A 14677-nucleotide genomic window follows, 5' to 3' on the forward strand; every position below is an offset into this window, starting at 1 on the left:
AGTAGTGGTGAAAATTTACTCCCTAATAACGCAGGCACCGATGTGTGAGGTCAATGACCACACTGCGGAGTCCCTACAGAAAGCGACCCCACTGTGAATTCCATCACTGGGTACCGTAGGGAATGGTTCGACCTTTCCCAGAATAGCAGTTCCTGGGTCGAATTGTTTTTCAGCTTGAACATAATTGTGGATCTCAGATGGCCATTTAAACTGTTGCTTCTTGGATTCGTATTCATCCTTCATGCCGCTGTTGTCCATAATCTAGACCACAGCCTACAGAACTTCGTGTGACTACAGAAAGTTTGGGATTCAGAAAACCAAAATTTAAACACTATTTTTTTCTTGTCTGTTAACTGTGTAGCTATTATCAAACTATGTCTATATTCAGAGATGTTGTTTAAACATGAAGCCCTTAAAGTGCTCTTCAGATTCAGTTCTAAAATGGAATGAGTTGAAGGCCAACAACGCCAAGTTTTTAATAGAAGAAAGTGTGGTGCAGAGTATCAGCGACTCTCCTCGGGTCTTTCAGAGAACTGAGGTTTCCCGACAAACTTTCCCTCCAAATCTGGAGAGCTAAACACATTTGGAAAACACACTTGAGGAGCACTTGCCTAGAAAAGACCCCTCCTGGACTGGAACCAGGAGGAAGAAAAGTCAGTGAGACTGGGTATGGCCTTGGATGAATAAAAGGAAGTGCTGGTAGCTGAAGGCTTGGGGAAGCCTCTATGTGTTCATAGACCTTTATGGAAATTCTGTTAGTTTCCCCTGAAGAAGTTATAAGTGAACAAAGGAGACCTTTAAGAGATTTTCTTAGTAATGAGGACTGTAAGGATGATGAGATACACTCGCCATCATTAGGATGGACACATTCCACAGCAGAGAGATCGTGGTCAGCACCGTATCCCAGCAACTAGAGGACCCCTCTCTACTCCTAAGGATCATAGGAGTGTCCTTCTCTCCACTCTATTCCTAAGGGTCCTATTTCAGCTTAGAGGTAAAAGTCATTTTCATTACATTTTCCTGGTAATAGGTTGGTAAGACTATATCCAAGAAGGTAGGAAGGAGCAGAGATGGGATATAAGAGTTTGTGAAGGTCACATGGTGAAGACACAGCCATATCAAAAGGCTGACGTGTATCTGGAGGATTTAGGCTGTGCCCTCTGTCCCATTCCTTTGCAGCATACTGAGAACATTCGAAAAATTATAACAAAATGCTGTGTTGGAGAAGATGAATGGCATGGAGGATCTATCAGAGCCGACATGTGTGGATGCAGACTAAGGAGAGGAGAAAACCAAGGACATCAGGAGCTTTGAAGCCTTTGCTTCTGTAGACACAAGCACAGGCAAACACCACGCCTGACCACTCCGGCCTCCTAACCCCCCGACCTGGTGTCCAGTATCTTTACATATAGAATACTCTGAAAAAAGAGCAGTCATTAGAACCAGACCTAAATAGAAATTCTATCCAAATCTAGCAATCCAAGTAACAACTGAGATATTCTTCAACTGGTCAATGGATAAATTTGAAATACCATTCAGCAATAAAAATAAAAGAACTGTCAACCCACCAAAACCAAATAGAGCATTTCTCAGTCATAGAGAAGAGCCAGCTATGTTATTTTCAGAAGAATGGGTAGAACACAAAAAGCCCAGTTATCACACATTTTCTCTTCTACAACAAATCTAGACATATAGAGAAGACATGAAAGTATAAGGAGGGCCTTAAGGAAGAAGAAGGTGGGCAAAGGATGGAAGGACAAGGATGTCAGAGGATATAAGCATCATCAAGTCATATTATACACGTGTGTAAAATCATCACATCGCAGCTCATTATTTTGTATAGCTAAAAGTCATAAATAAAATGTCATAAATAAAATAAATAAAAGTCATAAATAAAATGCAGAGAAATTTTAAATGTATATTGATAACTCAATGAAGTTAGTCTGAAAAAGATATATACTAAAGTCATATAGTATATATCACTTCATCTTTGTGTAATTCTAGAAAACTACAAATCCACAAAGGTGAAAAAAGTGGCCAACGTATCCTAGAGATGGATACCCAGGTGTTCAAGAAACATTGGAAGAACACAGATAGAACACAGATGAGTTATGGTAAAAAAAAAAAAAAAAAACTCTTCCAGCTTGACACTAGGTAGTTATTGATATACTATAACTCCTGGAAACAGTGACCCCTAAAAGCAAGGATTTCCATTCATGATAAAGTGGGGACACTGACGCACTAACCAGTCGATGGTGACTAACAAGCAACAATGAGAGAAGACGTGAGCAGAGGTGGGAAAGGAAGGTGTGAAAGCCACCACCACCGCCAGAGGCTTTCTGTAGACAGAACCTATTCTAAATCATGATCTCTGTTTTGAAATACCTGATCTGTGTTGAGTTTTCAAGTATTGCTTACATTTATAATGCTGAGTATTGCATATGGCCTAATCCAGCTCGACACGCTCTGCTATGGTTGTGGAAGAGTGCTTTCTGACAAATTAAATATAAAATGTAATAAAGGATAATCATATGGTATTAGGAGATAGTAGATTAAAAGTTTAATAATGAACAGTTCAATGAATCTCCATTGAGCACAATTTAATTTATTTTTCTGATGTTTCGGGTGCCACCTGGGGGACCTCTGAAAGGCTCTCAGTCGTGATTATAGAGAGCAATTACTTCTGTAAGCATGACAAGCAGAATTTCACTGGCAGTCTGCTTAGTATGGGAATGCCAATTTTAATTTGTTTAGGAATTTGGATTCATAAAGTCTAGCCCCAGTTTCTTTAATTGGCCATATTCAAATCCAATCAGCGCAGAAGGAACGCTTGCTTGTAGGACACCGGTTTTGGAGGTTGAGTATGTTACTATTTTTCTGTGTTAGTTACCTGAACTAAAACAGGTGAGCTAAGGTTTAAGAGATAGGAGCTGGCAAAAATGGCCCGGCAGGTGCAGTCACAGAGGGAGGAAGGTCTCAGGGGAGGGAGAACAGAAGAGATGAAAGGGGAGAAGGGATGCAGAAACGGGAGGTTCAGCTGCTCCAAGCAGAGGGCATTCTCTAACAGCTTATGCCCCCCTTGTACTCTTATCCTTTACCATCAGAAACAAGGCGATAACTTGCAAACACTTGAAGGGAGAACATTCCACCATAAAACCTACTTGGACCCACAATTAAAATATAAAGTGTGTTTAGCTCTGGGCAGATAAGCTACTGACTATAAAGCCAGTGCGTTCTGAACCCACAGACGTGAAAAACAATTATTTCCTAGTCACCAAGGCATTATTTAAAACTATTAATAGCTCCTTCCTAGTCTCTAGGCCATTGCAGATAAGGCCTGTGTCTTCATCCAGCTTAATACCGCAAAAGCTAGTTAAATCAACACATTACCAAGATCTTTTTACTGCTTTAGTTAAGAGTTTGACACTATTAATGCTTTAAATCTGTTTGAATTAAAGAAACAAAGAAAAAAAGCCTTACTATATGTGTATAATCAATTTTAACGGATCTTTTTTTCTCCAATATACTTGCATAACAGCCTAAAAATGCCATGAAATTCAGCCCCAGCAGATGCATTTTGCAGGCATATTTCCTCACACCCAGTTTAACACCATACTTGATCCTAATTTATTTTCAGAGCACCCATTGCGAGTGGTCTGCACTAAGAAGAACTGCAGTAAAGAGGAAAATGGAAGAGCTTGGTACTGGGACAAAGATGAGCTCAGGCAACGCTTAGCTGTATTTTAGTGACTTTGGTTATTATTGTGACATAATGCCTTATAGAAAACAACCTGAGGAAGGGTTGAGTTTGGCTCATGGATGATGGGGTACCATCCACTGTGGCGTGGAGGCCTGGTGGCAGGATCTGGAGGCAGGTGGTCTCAGGTCCACTTACTGGAAGTGGAGAGGTGGAGGTCGACTCTGCTTACTTTGTCCTTCTTATTCATCCCAGCATCCCAGTCAATAGAGTGGTGCTATCTACATTTAGGGTATATGCCCTCACCTTAACTAATCTACTCCAGAAAAGTCCTTCCCCACATACTCAGGGGTTTGTTTCCATGGCGTTTTAGAGCCTGTCACATTGTCGGGATTCAGTGTGAGATGATGGGGACAATGTAACTAGAATCTAGATCTGTAACACGCTGATATAGCAGTCATGTCCACAGCTCTGGGTCTATGACATGTTGATTAGTGCCAGTCTCATCCACACATCTGGCAGAGAGTCAATGTGGTGATGATCTGAACCTATGTGTGCATCCTGTAGCAAACATCTGACATGGCGTACTGCTCAGGGGATGTGACCATCTACTCTGGCAGTAGTGTTCAAAATGTGTCACATTCTTAGGACATAGATACCGATCCATCAGCTTGAGTGTGAAGCTGATTGAGCTGAGACAAGCACCCTAGTGAAGGACAGTCAGGGGAACTTAGGATAATCTAAAAGAGGGGCCAGGTCCTTTACGTGAAACTGTTCCTTGCTCCTGAGATTGTCTGCCTTATCACCGCAACTCCCCATGTCCATCAAAACTTTGTACCTGTTCCAGCAATCAAACGACTAATGGCTGATTCCCAGGACCAGTCAGGGAGGAGAGGGAATAAGGAGGGGGGGGGGCTTTGCAACCTATGACAAGTTCACTAAAGTTTGTTATTGTTGTTCTTTGATTCTTCATATCTCTGTTCCCCATGTCACTTTCCAGGCATGGGTCAATGACCTGTCTCTCTACAAGAGTCACTTCACTTTCCCACACTTCTATCTTCTCTTCATGGGTCTTCTCTCTAGGATGTAAAACTCTTTGTCCTTGTCTCTGAATGAACTCAGCAGTCCCTCTGAGTAACCACACCTTATCCAAGATCACATAACCATGTAACACTGGTGGCCCATGAAGCTGAAACATCAGTTGCCAGGAAGAAGGAAAGGAGAAGACATTGGAATGGGTTGTTGGAAGAGACTTGTTGGAGGTCTTTTTTTTTTCCTTAGGAAAGAGAAGCTCCATGCCCTGTTGTGCAAGACATGTCGGAGAGATGCAAAACACAGACAAATGCATATGTGCACATATACACACATGTACACAGACACATGTCTGCATCCACACATGTGCACAGACTGTACACAGACATACACACATAAGTATAGACATACACACATATACAAACTCATATACATATGCACATATCCAAAGATATACACATATACACATATCCTGCACTTACATACATATGTACATATATGCTCAAACACACAAAAATATATACAAACATATATACAAATAAACACACAGGTAAACTGACATACACATGCAATTACACAGATGTACACATGCATATGAACAAATAAATCCACATATATAAAGATCGTACACATGTGCACACATACATATACAAATACATACACACACATATATATACACTCTTGAACACAAAAATATACACACACATATACAACAAACACACATACATAGATACAAATGCATACATATCAAACAGATATTCATACAGGCACATGAATAGACACTCACACAGAAATGCACATATACACACAGGCACATGCAGAGTTACACATGAACACAAACACATGCACACAAACACAGAAAAATAAGCACATATAGTTACATACACATATATATCACATATATATACACACACACAAATATGCACACACACCTTCAGGCAGATACACATCTGCACAGAGAAAGATATACACACAAACATATATAGACAAACATATACAATTATAAACGGGGACACACAGACAAATACATACACACCATATATGTACATGCACATAAAAGCACACACATTTATAAGCACATAAACACACACCATCTACTCATTCCAGAGAGTCAACATGGCAAAACGAAGTAGCAATTGCAGCTGTACAGCTTGGTGAGCCCAGAGGGGTTTTCACAGAAGTACGTGTGAGAGATCACTTCCAAAGGCAGCTGCAGCATTCCACTCTAACATCATCTACCTCTTGCCCGCTCAGATTCAGGACCTCTGTTTCTTTCATTGTTGTTACATGTGCATCTTTGTATAAGTTCAATCTATTGAGTCTATATAATTCTATTTGCATGAATATGATTTCAGGGCTGACTACTGGATATTGGCTGTTTTGCTATTGGTGACTTTCTGTTAAAGACCAAACCATAGGTTTCAGTAACAGATCTGGCACACAGAAAATGCTGTATTTTAAAAACAGCCCCTTTAAGCCAGAATTCTGGCCATCTCCAGAAGCAGGCCCTGTATGCTTTCGCCTTTTTATTTTTTCTAAATTTTTTCGTTGCTGAGACTCATTTTGGCCTCTGCCCTCAGACTCCAGTGTCTATTCTACTGAAATCTCTACATTGTCCACCGTCACAGTAATAACCAACCGTTCTTTCCTTTATACCCTCACCTTTGAGGCAGAACTTAATGTATGTCAAGGACAGAATTTAATCTTCCTGAGGCTGTAAGTAATGAATCCGGGGCAGTTTACGGAGTTCATGCTTAATTCTCTAGATGATGTTTTCCTTGGCCTTTTTTTTTTTTTTTTTTGCCATCAGTGCCTTGAATTTATAACTATTCTCCTTTCCTTATGTATTGACTCCAGCATTGTTATTCCAGAATCCTGCATGTTCACACCCTCCCGGCACAGCTAGTCCTTTCTTCTGCTCATGCATTTACAAATGTGCTCTAACCCAGGTGAGGAGTCTGCTCACTAACCTGCATGCTTCCCTAAACTGCAGCAAAGCACCAGGATTTAAAAGTCAGTATCCTCCCAAAGGCACTAGTTAAGGGTTTTAAGACATTTGGGAAATGCTCATCTAGAAAAGTGTGAAACCTGGATGGGGAGAGATTTTCTAACTTCTAAAAGTCAGAAAATAATCCTGTGTCAGAAAATAAAGCTTTCTGTGCTTTAGTTGATGGAATTTGCATTTGGTTGGTTGAAATAAACAAGGGACTGGGAGAGAGCTCTTCTCAAGGGGATCCTAATAGGGACTGCTGACACAGGGCCAGAGGCAGGAACTGGAGTGACAGAGCAACACACTTAGCTTACTGCAGTTTTGTTCTTATTGATATTTCAGTACCTCCCATCCCAGATTTCTCACATCCTTATGGGAAGCTGATTGTTTAAAGGCTGCTTTTCAGGCCCTGGGATTCCCCAGTAAATACAGCGTAAGCAGCACTGAGACTTTTCTGGACCGAATGACGAGAGGGTAGTTTAAGGAGCTCTGTCAGTATACTGACCAGAAAAATTGAGCTTCTGTATTCTTAACAGAAACATTCCAGGTAAACAGAGATTCCAAAAATGCAGTGCCTTCGAATAAGAATCCTGTTTCTCCAAGATGTTATTAAATCTGAAGCATTGAGATCTCTAAGGGGAAAAGTTCCTTTCTGTTAAAAGAGGCTATTTTGTGTGTGTGTGTGTGTGTGTGTGTGTGTGTGTGTGTGATGCAAATATGTAAAAGTCAATCATCAGGACAGACACTTTCTGAAAGTAGAAAGAGGAGTTGCTTACCGAACTTCCAAGGGCGATTCGGCAAAGCTCTGCTGTAGCAATGGATCCTTCAGTGACCTGAGTCCTGGTGTCTGGGCTTAACCTAGGTGTCCAGTTTCACTACTCATCAGAGCCTGATGCTTGTTTCAGCCTCTCTCATCTCAGTGAGAACCCTTCAGAAGATCGGCTGATCAATGAACTTGGCTTCCCTTATTCTGGTTATCCTTCCTTTCTCTGCTCTGGAATAAAGAACCTTGGGTGGTGAATTACCGTTCCTACCTGGTTAACCAACGTAATAGCTAAAGAAAGTAGAGGATACTCTGTTGTATTTTTCCCACCTGATGAGACTTTATAAAACTAAAATGTAAAACATTATAAAATCTACTGAATTCAAAGGTATGGTGGATCAGTACTGATATGCCTGATAGGGTTTAGAATCACCATGGCAAACAACCTCTTGGTACTTCTTGAGAGGTCATTGGGATAAAGAGTCTCATTCTATGTTAATCTGGTTGAGACAGGGAAAGGCTTTCTAAATGTGGGGATGATGTCCACCATCATTCCAGGGATAGAAGTCCCAAAGAGAACAATGGAGAAAGCAAACTAAGTGAGAACACTCATCTCTGTGCTTCCTGAGCATGAGTGCATTGTCACCCGCCACCTCAAGCTCCCACTACCGAGATACACCCTTGAAATACCAGCCCAAACAAGCCCTTCTTTCCTTAGGTTGCTTTTGTAATGTATTTTGTCCCAGGAAAACCAAAGTACCTATTACACAAGGTTAACTTCATCTTCATGTCAGTTCAGCTATCAATCAATAACAGCAATGCAGCCTAAGCTTAAATTTATCATTTTGTTTTTCTCTAACTGCCTCAGAGACCCACAAGACATGCATAATTGGTCATAATTTTTACTTGAGCTCAACTGGATTGTCATCACTTTTTTTGGTTTCATTTACTTTTACTATTTTATTAATGTCACAAGAGAAACTGGTGGCTAGTAACAGAAGTCAGAAAGGAGACATAAAGACAGAAATCCCTTTGGCTCCTTCTTCCCTAGGTGGGAAGACGCCTTGAGTTCTTCTGGAGTTTTACTTGGGTTAGCAGTTTCTGAACTGAGTGGACTTTCTAGGTAGGCCGTCCCCGTACAGAGCTTTCCTGTGACTGGGTCGTTAACTCAGCCAACTTTGAAAATTATCTCAACCAGTTCATGTCTCACGTGCTTTGACCTGGCGACCGGCAGAGCTCTGAGGAGCACGATGTTCCCTACGGAGCACTGCTGGTGGGCATCGTGAGCAAAGTAGATTTTCCGCTTGTTGAAGTACTTTAGCAAGTAGGGGCCCAAAACAAGTCTGGTCGCTCTGACTTTAGCAGTTTTTACCATGGCTGTGCCAATCATCTTCCCCACGACCTATTTGGCATGGACGGATGAACAGATTACTGACATTATGTGTCTGTGACCGCCTTCTGGATTCTACTATTCGGACTCGGGCCAGCAAAGCATGGGGCACAGCCTTGTCATCACTTTTATACAGTATTTTCATAGTATCATCCAACTTGAGTAAATAAATACATAGCATGGCTTAGACAAATGGATACTTAAGACCATTATAATATGTGTTATAACTTTATTTATACTAGCATAGTCATAGTATTTATGTTTGCTTTTAGTAAAATATATACTGATGCTATAAACTGAACTGAAACTTTTCCAGAACCATATAGCTGTCCACGGAAGCTGGTATCTGCCTGTGTAATTTTACACTTCCGTTTTCCAGGTGGGAAGAAGCTGGGCTCTTCAAAGATGGTGGATCTGATTTTTTACCATATTGGTTTAGTTTATTGTCTTTCAGGTAAATTCTGACTGTATCCATCACTTTCTGTTAGATTGCAATTTAAGCCAAAACATGATCTCACAGTCATATGAGTCCTGATGGGGCACACACATCGTTAGAGGACTCTGCAGGATGAAATCAAGCCACTGGCTGGGGCTGTCAAATCACCAGGCTTTCAGAGTGCTTTGGTGAGTTGGCTTGTTTTGGGCAGGATGGAAGAGGGGGACAGAATTGCAGTTGAGACACAAGTTACCTTGCAAGGTCCTCAGCTCTTTGACGTTCCCTCAGTAACTTTCCTGATTATGAAGGCTTGCACTGACTTCAAAACTGCCACTTTAATATGCCTTTTTCAAAATGTTATTGCTAGATGAGGTCAGATGCCCAGAAAGCTGTGTAATTAAACTTTATTATATTGATTTTTATTGTGTCACTGAAGAATTACTTAATATATTCTGATTTTAATCGAAGATCAGTGTAAGAAACACGACAGAAATACTTCTTTATCTTCATAGAATTATAATTGAAACTGTTATCCATTTCCTCCACAATTTCCTTGAAAATACTTTATTGAAAATTGAGACTTGGAGAATGTGTGCCTCATTTTTCACATTTTTAATGGAAATCTGATCTGATTCATTCTAAGTCACTAATCATTTCTTAGGTGATATAATCTAGATAACTTTATGGCATATATATATATATATATATGTATGAAGGAGCTTCAGGGATTAAAGAACCTTAAGCAGTTTGAATGCACTATTAAAAAGCGTGTACTTCATCATACAGTCTCCAGAAAGGACTTAAGCAGAGAATCAAAAGAGTAAACTTTAGGCTTTGATCTTGGCCATTCTTACAGGTGTAAGATGGAATCTCAGAGTTGTTTTGATTTGCATTTCTCTGATGGCTAAGAACGTTGAGCATTTCCTAAAGTGTCTTTTAGCCATTCATGTGTTGAAACTTCTCTGTTTAGGTCTGTATCCCATTTTTTTTATTGGATTATTTTTTTCTTTTGATGACCAGTTTCTTGAGTTCTTTGTATATTTTGGAGATCAGCCCTCTGTGCGATGTGGGGTTAGTGAAGATGTTTTCCCATTCTATAGGCTGCTGTTTTAGCTTGTTGACCATGTCCTTTGCTTTACAGAAGCTTCTCAGTTTCAGAAGGTTCCATTTATTTATTGTTGCAAATGTAACATGTATAATAAAACCCCAAAGTCAGATATGGGGGTTAACCCAAAAACCAGAAAAGCAAAACAGTCAAGCTACTAGAGAAGTCTTACTGCTACCAAGACTGGGTGACTGCAGACTAAGTAAACTAAGTGGGCTAAACCTCTCTCCCATTTTATATTCCCTCTAATGCTAGGATTAAAGGTGGGAGCCACTATCACTTGGATTTGTTTCTGCATTGACCTTGTGTATCCCAGGGTAGCCTTGAACTCACAGAGATCCATCTGCCTATGTCTCCCAAATCCTGGGATTAAAGGTGTGTGTGACCACTGCCTTTCCTCTAGTAGCTTAACTTTTCCCTTTTGATCTTTAGGCAAGCTTTATTTATTAAAATATAAATAAAATAGTACTATATTTCCCCTTTATGTCTAAAATAAAAAGAATATAGCAAATATAAGAAAAAATGCACAGTAAGAATAATAACTATATGCAATATGTAAAGTAAATAAGTACATAAACAATGTCTAGTCCATTTGCTTTTAACAAGTTCAGAGAAAATCCTCCATATCTATCCTATCTTGGTGAGTCCAAAGTCTTATACCTAATTTACTTTCTTTTATAACTTGCTTTCTGTGCCTAGTAGACAAGGAAAACTATAACTATCTAATCTTCAACTTTCTCTCAGACCCAAGAAAGAAATAATATTAACTGAGTAATCAAGAAGTGCAAGCAAATGACTTCCAAAATACGTATATAATAACCAAAACAACTGGCTAGACAATCACACAAAGTTCCTCTGATATTTTGGGGCATTCATCTTCAGCCTACAGGCCTAACATATCCAACAGACTTTTCTGTGAAGCAGAATATTCGGAAGGGATGTCCCTCCATGTCTTGACAATGTTTGGCAGTCTTTCTCTTTTGTGTTCTGCTTATCCAATTAGGACAGCATAATTATCAGTAGTTGAGGAAAGGGCATTTTTCTACCCAGTGGCCTACTTTTGCCACAAAGAAAATAAACTGCATGTGAAATCTATCCAATTCATGTTATCTTCTCTGAAGTAAATTGGTTCTGCCAGGAGCAGATATGTCTTGTTGTCATAAAAAAGAAGAACCTAGATTATTGAAACATCTTAAAGGCCATATGCTATAGATCTCTGAAGTGTTTGAAAGTGACCTGTCTATCTAAAATGTATATTTGTTTGACCTTGTAAACATACCTAATATGACTATAAGTTCGATGATACTAGGTGATTAATTACTAAACAGCATTTCCTTATTATCCTAAACAGTTGGCAATAATAATTTTCAAAGACTAGAAATTTGCATTACATTGTTAAATAAATAGATAGATAAATATAGTAACAATACATTATGCAAGAGTAGAAATGTATGTATAGTATGTTTAATTAATCTCAAATTTATATCAATATACAAAATTTGTATGCAATATACAAAAGTCTAATCCAATGGAAAACATTTAAAACCAGTAGTTGCTTTTTAATAGTAGATTTATTTGCACAGAGTATACAGAAAGGTCAGCCAGTTAGCTGTGCACCCCATTCTTTAGGCCCTTAGTACTGGGGCAAAACCCCAGGCCCCTCCCCTACTTGCCTCAGCTTCTCTGGCAAACCAGCAGGCAAGATTCCTGAAGATAGGCTGCTACAACAGCAGCCCCATCAATAGGAAGACCTGATCATCCTAACCAAGAAAGAGTAGAAGGAAATGATCTTAAATATAACTTTATAAAGATGATAGAGACCCTTAAAGAGGAAATGAAAACGTCCCTTAAAGAAATGGAGGATACAAACAAAAAATTGGAAAAAATCAATAAATCTCTTGAAGAAACTCAAGAAAATTAAGGAAAAGTAATTAAATAGGAGAAAGAAACAGTTCAAGACTTGAAAATTGAAATAGAGGCAATAAAGAAAACACAAACTGAGGGAATTCTGGAAATGTAAAATCTGGATAAATGAACTGAAACTACTGATCCAAGTACAACCAACAGAATACAAGAGATAGAAGAAAAAAAATCTCAAATGTTGAAGATACTATAGAGGAAATAGATTCCTTGGTCAAAGAAAATGATAAATCCAACAAATTCTAAACAGAAAACATTGAAGAAATATGGGATATCATGAAAAGACCAAACCTATGTGTAATAGGGGTAGAAGAAGGAGAACTCCAATTCAAAGGCACAGAAAATATATTCAGCAAAATCATAGAAGAAAACTTTCCCAACTTAAAGAAGGAAATCCCTATGAAGGTACAAATACCTTGCAAAACATCAGATAGACTGGATCAAAACAAAAGTCCCCTCGCCATATAATAATCAAAATGCAAAACATATAGAATAAAGAAAGACTACTAAGAGCTGTAAAGGAAAAAGTCAAAGTAACACATGAAGGCAGATGTATCAAAATTAAACCCCACTTCTCAATGGAAACCATGAACTCTAAAAATTCTGGACAGATGTGCTTCAGACATTAAAATATCACATGCAGTTTATTTTCTTTGTGGCAAAAGTAGGCCACTGGGTAGGAAAATGCCCTTTCCTTGACTACTGATGATTAAGCTGTCTTAATTGGATAAGCAGGACAAAATAGAGAACGACTGCCAAACATTGTCCAGGCATGGAGGGACAGCCCTTCCGAATATTCTGCTTCACAGAAAAGTCTGTTGGATATGTTAGGCCTGTAGGCTGACGATGGATGCCCAGACTAGTGTATCCAGCAAAACTTTCAATCATCATTGATAGAGAAAACAACATATTCCATGACAAAGCCAAATTTAAACAATATGTATTCACAAACCCAGATGTACAGAAAGTACTAGAAGGAAAATCCAACCCAAAGAAGCTAACTACACCCCATGCAAGGAAAAAAAAACCACAGGCAACAGATGACCTCATTTTGACGAATCTCAAAGAAATGAAATACACAAACACTATCACCAAAAATAACAGGAATTAACAATCACTGGTCATTGTTCTTGAGTTCTCAGTAGTCCTCATTGTCCGCTATGTTCAGAGAGTCTGTTTTTATCCCATGCTTTTTCAGACCCAGGCCAGCTGGCCTTGGTGAGTTCCCAATAGAACATCCCCATTGTCTCAGTGTACGGGTGCACCCCTCGCGGTCCTGAGTTCCTTACTCGTGCTCTCTCCCCTTCTGCTCCTAATTTGGACCTTGAGATTTCTGTCCGGTGCTCCAATGTGGGTCTCTGTCTCTGTCTCCTTTCATTGCCTGATGAAGGTTATTATTCAGGAGGATGCCTACATGTTTTTCTTTGGGTTCACCTTTTATTTAGCTTCTCTAGGATCACGAATTATAGGCTCAATGTCCTTTATTGATCATACTGCACATACTGGCTTTGTGGGAGCCTCGGCAGTTTGGATGCTCACCTTACTAGACCTGGATGGAGGAGGGTGGTCCTTGGACTTTTCACAGGGCAGGGAACCCTGATTGCTCTTCGGGCTGACGAGGGAGAGGGACTTGATTGGCGGAGGGGGAGGGAAATGGGAGGCAGTGGAAGGGAGGAGGCAGAAATCTTTAATAAATAAATAAATAAATATAGAAAGAAGAAACACTGACACAATAAATAAATAAAAATAAAAGAAAACAATCACTGGTCATTAATATCTCTTAATATTATGGACTAAATTCACCTAAAAAGACACAAGCTAACAGAATGTATATGAAAGCAGGATCCATCCTTCTCCTGTATACAAGGAACACACGTCAACCACAAAGACAGACATTACCCCATAGTAAGAGGTTGAAAAAAGATTTACCAATCAAATGGACCTAAGAAACAAGCACGTATACCTATCCTAATATTTAACAAAATAGACTTCAAACTAAAATCAATCAGAAGAGATGGAGAAAGATACTTCATACTCATCACAGGAAAAATCTATCAAGATAAAGTCTCCTGAATTTATGCCCCAAACACAAGAGCATCCATGTATGTAAAAGAAACATTACTAAAGCTTAAATTGCACATCAAACCCCCCACACAAATAATAGTAGACTTCAACACCTCACATTCTCTAATAATGTTAACCAGACAGCAACTTAACAGAGAAGTAAGAGCACTAACAGATGTCAGGATTCAAATGAACTTAACAGATATCTATAGAGCATTTAACCCAACACAAAAGAATATACCTTTTTCTCAGCACCTCATGAAACCTTCTCTAAAATTGA

General features: G+C 39.3%; 1 pseudogene; it reads right to left on the bottom strand.

Moving 5' to 3' along the window:
* Nucleotides 1-8470: 8470 nt before the first annotated feature.
* On the bottom strand, nt 8471-8920 carry LOC126488582 (28S ribosomal protein S17, mitochondrial-like; annotated as a pseudogene).
* Between the last annotated feature and the right edge of the window lie 5757 nt (nt 8921-14677).

The sequence above is a fragment of the Alexandromys fortis genome, unplaced genomic scaffold (assembly GCF_014885135.2).
Source record: "Alexandromys fortis isolate MF-2015 unplaced genomic scaffold, M_Fortis_MF-2015_v1.1 scaffold_170, whole genome shotgun sequence".
NCBI lineage: Eukaryota > Metazoa > Chordata > Mammalia > Rodentia > Cricetidae > Alexandromys > Alexandromys fortis.